Here is an 8,896-nt window from a genome sequence, read left to right as displayed (position 1 = left end):
TCATTTTTTGCTCCTGCTCTCATTTTTTATGGCTTCTGTAATGTTTGAGCAACTTGGAGCTCAGCACAGAATAACCAGCTGAAAATACGCTTGTGACCACAGACAGCACGAGCTGAAGGCAGTGCTGTGGCAGCATTGCTGTTCTGAGGTACAGAAACTCACCAAGGATGGCTTGAGCTCTCCCAGGCAAGGCAGAAATCACACACTGGAGAGGAGGTGCAGACATAGTGAGAAAGACTTGAATGAATATGTACCAGATTCCTTTTCCTATCTCCATCCCCTCCTACTACCCACCTCCCATAAGTGATTGTACTGTGTCTATATTCACAGTAGAATACATTTACCTTCAGAGGTCTCCAGAGAGCCAGTCAAGTAATAAGACATCAGTGTGCTTCTGGAATCAAGTATTACAATATCCCCACAGCCTTATTCTAAGTGGTTATAAATGGATGTTGTACCACTGAAGCTGACTTTCAGCAGCCGAGAATCCAACCCAGATTAGTTTCCTTCAATATTAATTTTTCTTTCTTAGCCACTTTCCTCCCAGAATTATCTAAAACATTGCAAGCCTACTAAAATGGTCTGAGCCTGAAGCTACTTCCAGTGACTTACAAATGTCTCTATCTCACCGTACTCAGACGTTGGGGAAGAAAAGTAGTCTGAAAAAAATTCTTCTTTCTGGAAGGTTCTTCCTGCAGACTCTGATAGTTGGGGGAGGTTTAGTATTGGGCTTTTGGGGGGCTTTGCTGTTTGGTTGGTTGTTCTTTTTTTGTTTTGTTTAAATAATGTTGAGTTTCATTAACAGAAGTTCATATTGCAAAATGTTTTTGTTTTGTGTAGTTGTTCCTTGATAAAAGAATTTATTTCATTTTTTTTGGTGTAGATTTCCCCCCACCCCCTCTTCTATTCCTAATAAACCTTTCTGATCTCTTTAGCAACCTATTACTATATATATTTTTTTTTAAGTATTTGGGTATTTTTACTTTTAAAGATGTATTTCTATTTCTTTTCATTTGTAGACACATCTTTTCTTTTTGCATCCTTCAATTATCTTTTTTTTTTCCATTTCACTTCTCTTGAACCTCTCCACCTCTTGTCCACGATGTCAGCTGGGTATCTAGATATTTTTACAATGTGTTCTTAGGAATTATTCACTCAATTCCTCACTATGAATGAATTGATCATTCCAGTTTCTCTCTGGGAGCTACAGCCTTAATTCATCAGATGCAGGAAATAGAGCATAGTGAGTGTTTTGTTCAAGACTAAAAAAGGTTATTTTTAAAGAAAATTAAATCCACAGTATATGCAGACTCTAGCAGATGAAACAATTTCTGGGGGATAAGAGAGTGTGTGAACTTTATCTTTACTGCATTAACTGCTCAATGTTATTGCCTATGTGCAGATTCTTCTCGTTCAGTAGTATATTGCAAGTATCAAGGAGCTTATGCTTTTTCATTTCATTCATCAGTGACAGTTACCAGGGAATAGCAGGAATATTAGAAGGTCATGCTATGGCTTACCACATGATAACTGGCCATGAGCATGTTTAAATGCACCTCCAAATCAGCTTCACTGTGAATTCAAGGACATTGAGGTGCTGGAGTATGTCCAGAGAAGAGTGATGAGGCTTGTGAAGGGCACGGCATGCGAGGAGCTGTTTGAGGGAGCTGGGGTTGTTCGGCACAAACAAAATGAGGATGAGGGGCGACCGCATCACCCTCTACAACTACCTGAGGGGAGGCAGGAATGAGGAGGGGTCAGCCTCTTCTCCTTGATGGTAAGTGAAAGGACTAGAGAAAATGGTTACAAGTTGGGCCAGGGGAGGGTTAGGCTGGATATTAGGAAATAATTCTTCACTTTAAAGGTTATCAAACATTGGAATGATCTACCCAAGTCAGTGGTGGACTCACCATCCCTGTGGGTCTTCAAGCAGCATGTGGACCTGGTGCACAGGGATATGGCTTAGTGTTGACCCTTCAGTGCTGGGTTGAGGGTTGTTCAGGATGATCTTTGAGTTGCCTTCCAAATAGATCTGTTCTGTGATTATGTGATTTGTCTTCACAAGAGAAACTCTTCTGAAGTCCTCATTTTATCAAACCTTGATAATGGTGAGGTTCACAACTTGCATGTGACTTTGGTCTGCATATCTGTGCTGAAAGTGAACAGTTAAAGACATTTCTCTTCCTTGTATTTGTTAATATGTACATTTTATGTAATACCCTAATCTGTATACTCTTCTGCTGATAACAAACTGAGCCTGAGAAAAACATATGCCTCCCTATCTGTAAATTTTACTGAAATTGTGAATTCAAGTGCCTGTAATAGTGCAGTAAAGGAAGACAGTAGAATATAATGGCATCTACCTATGTTAGTGCTTTTGGTTAAGTGGCATTTGGAAGCTGAGAACAGGTTTTTCATAACAGGATGTACTTTTGGTTTTTTTTGTCTTTTGGTGCCAAGAGAATATTGACTATTGATTTCTCTCTGTATAGAATATTGAATGTTGGCTCATAACAAAACCTCTGCCATTAATGGGTATTGGTAGATGCATCTTCAAGAATAAACTTTTGCACTAGATAGAAGAAATAACAAAACCATTTTGTATCTGTTTGACAGTAAATATGGTGGCCTTGTGAAGCTGATATATGATTCACAAAGCTGAAGATTTATAGAATTAACGTTTTGCATATGGATTAGACACTGTATTCCCAAGAATATGGCGAATATAGTCACACTACTTGTACCATGACTACAGAATTTCTCATAGCTCTAAAGGTTTTTTTCTTCTTAAGTACAATGACAAGTAAAATAAATTATGTACATTTAAAAATTGTATGTTTATTTAGTACTTCTAGTGTTGTCAAAAATGGAGTCAGAGATTGTCTCTAAGCCTATTGTAGTCAACGGGGACAGATTTGGATTTTATGGGCCTAGAACCAGTCCTAGAGTAAAGGAAGAATAAACTCTTTTGTGTTAAGAGATAGCTATAGTGGCAATCCATTTCTTCTCCACAGAATACAAATACAAATTTAGCATGGAAGCAAAGGTAAGGCATGGACATGTCCCTTGAATTTTGGAGAGTTTTGGTCTGTATTTACATTATCAAGTAGTACGGAATGAATAGGAGTGAATCTGCAGAGCAAAATGCTTTGTCGGGAGGCTCACAGTTTGGAATGTAATTACGCTGGGCCATCATACAGTCTGTGATGCACACCATGATGTGGAAATGTAGCCAAAAGCAACCTAACCCTAGAAATCAGGGAGAAACCCAGTATTTTTGACAGGTGTAGAGAGAGTGAAGTGATCTTACCTCTGTCATACTTGCTACCCACAGGCTGGCCTCTACTCTTGGCCAAGTACGTGAGTGAAATCGAGCATTTAATAAAACACTAATTAAAGTAAATACTGTAAAAGCATTAACCTCCATAAGGTGTTTAAATTGAATTCCTGGGTACTTTGGCAATGTTCCAGCTTTTAATAAGTTCCGATCTAACTGTATCAGATCACCAATTCAAAGACTCTGATTTTAGTTTATGGAATATTCCCGTTAATAATGATACCTTAGACATCCATTAAGTCTGGGACATTAATTTTATGGAAAACTTCCAATCCAACTCCATTAGGGTTTTTTTTAATCATTTTTTTAAGCCAAATTAGCAGTGTAGGCTTTTAACAAATGTCATAAATAGCTATATTTAATGGAAAGATTACCCAAATTAAACCCAGACCAAAATAGACAATACAGCTCCCTCTGTTTAAGTCATGACCCTCAGAATCCTCTTGAAAGTTACAAGCTAAATGAAGCCATGAGTGGTACAAACTTGATTGCTGTGTGGACTGGGGAAATGGATGATGATTCATGAAAGTCCGATGTGCTTTTATCTTTTGCTTTTCTGCTAGGTGAAATGCCTTAATTACACAGATTGATCCAATACTGTTGAAAATGCAATTGTCTTATAATTGTGCAGTGTATGACATAAAACACACACTATATGACACCAATGGAGTCTATCTTCCATTGTCACTTTTCACACATATGTCATATATAAGATGATTTCCCTAATAGAATGATTCTCAAGAACTGCATTCTAGAACTGAATTCAGGAACACAGATCAGGATTGAAGGCAGGACAGAGTCCTCCTTGGATGCTGGGCATTGAACAAAAGGCTTGACTATAATGATTCCTCAGCTTTATACTGTAAATGGCATCCATGAAATGGAATCCCTTGCTGTCCAGTCTAGGGTCACCTACCCTGTCTGCTTCTCCTTGCAGGTGCCACCTCATACTTTGTGCTTCCCAACCTGGTACACAAGATTTAGCAGTGACCTTGATTTACACCCTAGTCTTTGCTTGTAACTTTAAACATCAGTGTTACCATTGTTAGAAGCAGCCACTGTATGTGGAAACATGCCACCAGTTGAAGAAAGCATAGTTGCTTGGAAGAGACAGTTAAAACTAAAATCATTGACCTGAAATTGGTTTTGTTCTAACTCAAACCAGAACAGGAATGAACAACTGTAAGCTATTAAACTTATCTGTTTTCTTCACCCATTTATGACCTGCAAGTCAACAGATAAGGAGGAGGAGCATTATACCTTCAAATTTCAAACAAGTCAGCTACTGGGGAACAGGAGAAAGATTCAAACTAGTTTTCAGTGAGAAAAAGCCCGAGGGAGCTCAAGCATCACACGCTCTGTCTGGTATAAGCTAGCTGGCCTGGCAGCAGACGCAGAACCATCAGTCCGCGGGCAGCAGAACTGCAGACTATACGAGCTTCTGTTGCTCACTATGAACATTACAGGATACTGGGGTTGCTGCGGTGGTGGACTTAATGAAGCAAGGGACACAAATTCACAGGAAATCAGGTTGCAATCACTTCACTTCTCTCATCTTCACTTATTATTCCCTCTGAACCATCTGACCTGTTTCTGATAAAGACTCATTCAGAGTGAACTCATTCAGAATAACCTGAAATGTTTTGATCCTGTCAGGTTGAGGCAGTGTTAAGTTTCCACCTGAGACAGTGTTAAGTTTCCACCAGCTAATATCAAATATATACAGAACTAATGCTATTAAGTCAAATTCCTTCAAACTGGTCTTTATTAGATCTCAGTGAGACTGAAACTTTAAGCCAAAAATAGAATATGTTCATTTCGTATGTGAGAAATTCTAGTTAGAATTTTTCATATAACCTAAATAAATCAAGAAAAGTAAAATGGTGCAAATCATGTGACATATTTTAATGTACAAAGCAGATGGGATAGAATGAACATTGAACTTTTGGCTCTAACACTGCACTTACTAGCTTCCAAGAACTATCTTTTAGTGATAATTTGCTCTCAGCTTGTATGTTCATTTTTCAGTCATAAGCTTTTAATAATGTTAATCCAAATATAGAAGGTTTTTTTCTCTTTTTTGCATAATGAAACATTTTTGTCCACGTTACATACTGGTTTTTTGTTGGTTTATTTGTTTTTTCTTTCTTTTGTCATAATTCTGGTCTCTGTCTCTTTGCTGGGGTCGGTGCTTTGATGTGGAGGGAGACAAGTAATGCACTCACTGTATCATAGAATCATGGAATGGTTTGGGTTGGAAGGGGCCTTAAAGATTATCTAGTTCCAACCCCAATTCCTGAAGGAAAGAGAATGATGGAGAGAGTTATGGGTTGAAAAAGAATAACAAACCAACTTTGATTGGAAATAATGAGAATACAATTAATAGATACAAATAGATAAAAATCAATACTGAACTCAGCTACAGAAAGTGTTGTTACAGAGAAGAGACTGAGCTGAAGAGTAAAACCCCTGAACAGAATTAATTCTGTTCTAACTGGAACCAAGACAGCATAGATTTAGTTTTCAGATAAAAACCAAAACAAGACAACAAACAAACTTGTAATGCTTATCTAGATAATTAATTTTTACAGTTAACTAGCATTCCAGTGTCTTTTGGATGCATGTACTGGTTTTCTTGTCAATAGAAGAAACTCTCAACCTACACAAGATAATAACTCGTGTTGTATCTTAGCAATCCTAGCATCACCTGCAGTTTCTCTAACCTAAAGCTTGATCCAGGTCGTGGTGGAATTAATAGGAGTATTTATGTTAACTTAAACAGGAGCAGAGTCAAAGCCAAGGTCAACAATACTAATTTGCTTTAGCTTCAGGCAGACTTCTTCCTTCTTTGAGAGCAAATCTTCACTCCACCTTGCATGAAATTTAATCAACATGTATAAAGCTTGAGAAGTTACAATTTCTTGTAAGGACCTGGGAGCATTTAATTTGGGTGGTGGGCATGGCCTGGCCTCAGAGAGTTCCAGGTCAGCTTGGATAGCCTTCATTTCTCTGTAGTTTGGATTGGACAGTTCTTTGGGCTGGAACTTAATACAGAAAATTTTTACACCACCTTTTCCTTTCAGGAGTAATTCAACATTTTTAGGCTTAGCCATAAGCTCTTCCATAGATGGTTTGCATTTTTCATTATATAATTGCCCAGACAAGTTAAATTGCAGAACAGAAATTACAAGTTTTTCTTGCCAAACTTTCAAATCTGGTCACGGTGCTGTCTGATCATCTGTCACTCCAGCTTTCCTTTGGATGCTATTTGCCTTTTGGCAGACTCAGAGGTTCGTAAAGCAGTACCTTCAGCACATCAATACAAAAATCTTAGTGAGCTGATGAAAGATATTATTTCTGAGTGCCTCAAGTTTCAGGGTCCTGGTTTGTCACTTTTTGACTTTTTTTTTCCTTGCACTTCATGTGTCACTTTGGCCACCAGTGTAAAAATACCCAATAACAAGTGCTACAGGTTATTGACATTATCAAAAGTTGTAAAAAAAGGTCTGAGGTACATGTAATCACACTGTTTAAATAGGGATAAAAGGATTAATTATCTTCTAAGTGTGGTAAATACAAGGAGCATGTTTTAAAGCCATGGAAGATTCCTAAAATTAACAAACGGCAAAGCAGTATAGATAACCCATTCAGCTTTCAGAATCAGACAGTGGTTTACCTTGTTACAACAATGGGTTTTATCTCAGTTGCTTTTTCAGATAATTTTCTGGGAGAAGCAAGCAATTAGGAGTTGAAGAAAATTACAAGCTATTAGCAACTATTGTTTGGGTTCCCCCCCCCAATCTGGTCAGTGAAACTGGGAAAGAGGACCTAAATATGAGTATATGTTTGGATATTAGGGATGAGCTTGTATGTAGGAGAAGATGTTTGTAGCTGTAACAATTTCATCTTCTCAACCAATGAGCTAATTCTCAAGGGACAATAGGAAAGGATCAGAAAGAGCATTTCTTTCTTTTTACACTATGCAACAAGTTTTGGTAAAATATTGAAAACACCAAAAAGCACACCTCAAGAGTCAAAGGTGATGTTATTTGCATATTTTAATGTGTGATCATGTGTGCTGTTAGAACTGGAAGCATAAATACCATTGTCATGATCTATGTGAGCCTACAAATATGCCTTACTTGCCTGATTGAAAGACAATGAAATGTAACTTCCTGAGTTAGAGGATTTTGAATTTTTCTCCCTGCTTTTCATGGTATTCCAAAAAGAAACCCCAAGCATTTAAAAGGTATGACTGGAAGGATCTGTAATGCCAATGTATTTGGGTAAAGATAATGACCCCTAAAGTAGTTATGAAAAAAGCCAAGCAGACAGAAGGGAACAAAAATGCAACAAGACAACCTAGAGGGAGAAAATGTAGATATCAAGTGAAATGTCTGGCAGAATGCCCAGGCAAAATTTTCCATACATATCAAGGTCAGACATCACAATTTTTTTTCTGAGGATAAATCCTGTATATGAAACAGGAGATATCTAAACAAGCCACAAAAGATATTTGCTCTCTCTTTCCTGAGGATATTATGCATGTTAATTAGAACATTTGGACAGTGACTGAGGCAGCATGTGCCAATTAGGCAGTTACAGACAGTGAATAACACTAGGATCAGCACATGTGAGCTGCAATCAGCAACCTCACCACAGTCACTCAAGAGGACTTTGGTGAACTATGAGAAGAAAAAGGCACCATGTTACCAGAGGTCATGTAGGCTTGTCCCAGGCAAGAACCTAATAAATAATAAAATAAAATTTGCCTGGGGTAGAAAAATCAGATCTGGTGCCTTATGCTCTTGCCTAGACAATTTGCTTAATACAATCTGTTATATTTAATGCGTGGAATGACAAATTTATTTTAAATACAATTACTAGTTGAAAAGTTACAGAGATGCCACAGAAGGTGACAGATTGAGAAGTGTTCTGTGATTTGGCTGTGTTTTTGTGTTGCATGCTTTTTCATTAGTCATGTTAGTGTTTAACCTCCTATCTTCTTTTTCTTCTAAAGGATCTGAACGTTAATATGTACTGCACACTATCCCTGCATTTAAGAACCTCTTTCCTTGAAAAATGACAGGAAAGGAACCTTTTCTAACGCACACCAATTCTTTCCATCTCCAAATTTGTGCTACCCTTCAGAACTTTCTCCTTTGAAGTACTTCCACAAAGAGTCACTTCAAAGGCTGGAATGAGTACATGAAGTACAGATAGGAGAACTTGTATGAATAAGCTAGGGAACAAGGCAAATGGAGGCTCATGCTGTCAATCAGTAGTAACTACTTGGGCTGGAAAGTATTGAAATTATTGTAAGAGTAGTTCATCTTAATATTTATAGCCTAGCAACCAGCTGATAGAATCCTGATTTGATTATAGTTTGCCTGAAGTAAGCAATCATTCAGTAAGATTAAACTAGATAACTGAATTAAACAATACACCAACAGCTGGCCATTTTGGTCTCCTTCATTACCGCTTGGAATCCTCCATGAGTTCCCTCGGAGGTTCTCAGTGCTCTTTGGTTTTCTTACTGCTGCCTTTTTCTAGTGTAAT

This window comes from Dryobates pubescens, chromosome 32 (genome assembly GCF_014839835.1).
Source record: "Dryobates pubescens isolate bDryPub1 chromosome 32, bDryPub1.pri, whole genome shotgun sequence".
NCBI classification, from domain to species: Eukaryota; Metazoa; Chordata; class Aves; order Piciformes; family Picidae; genus Dryobates; species Dryobates pubescens.
The sequence above is the reverse complement of the archived record's forward strand: the minus strand, read 5'-3'. Positions refer to the sequence as shown.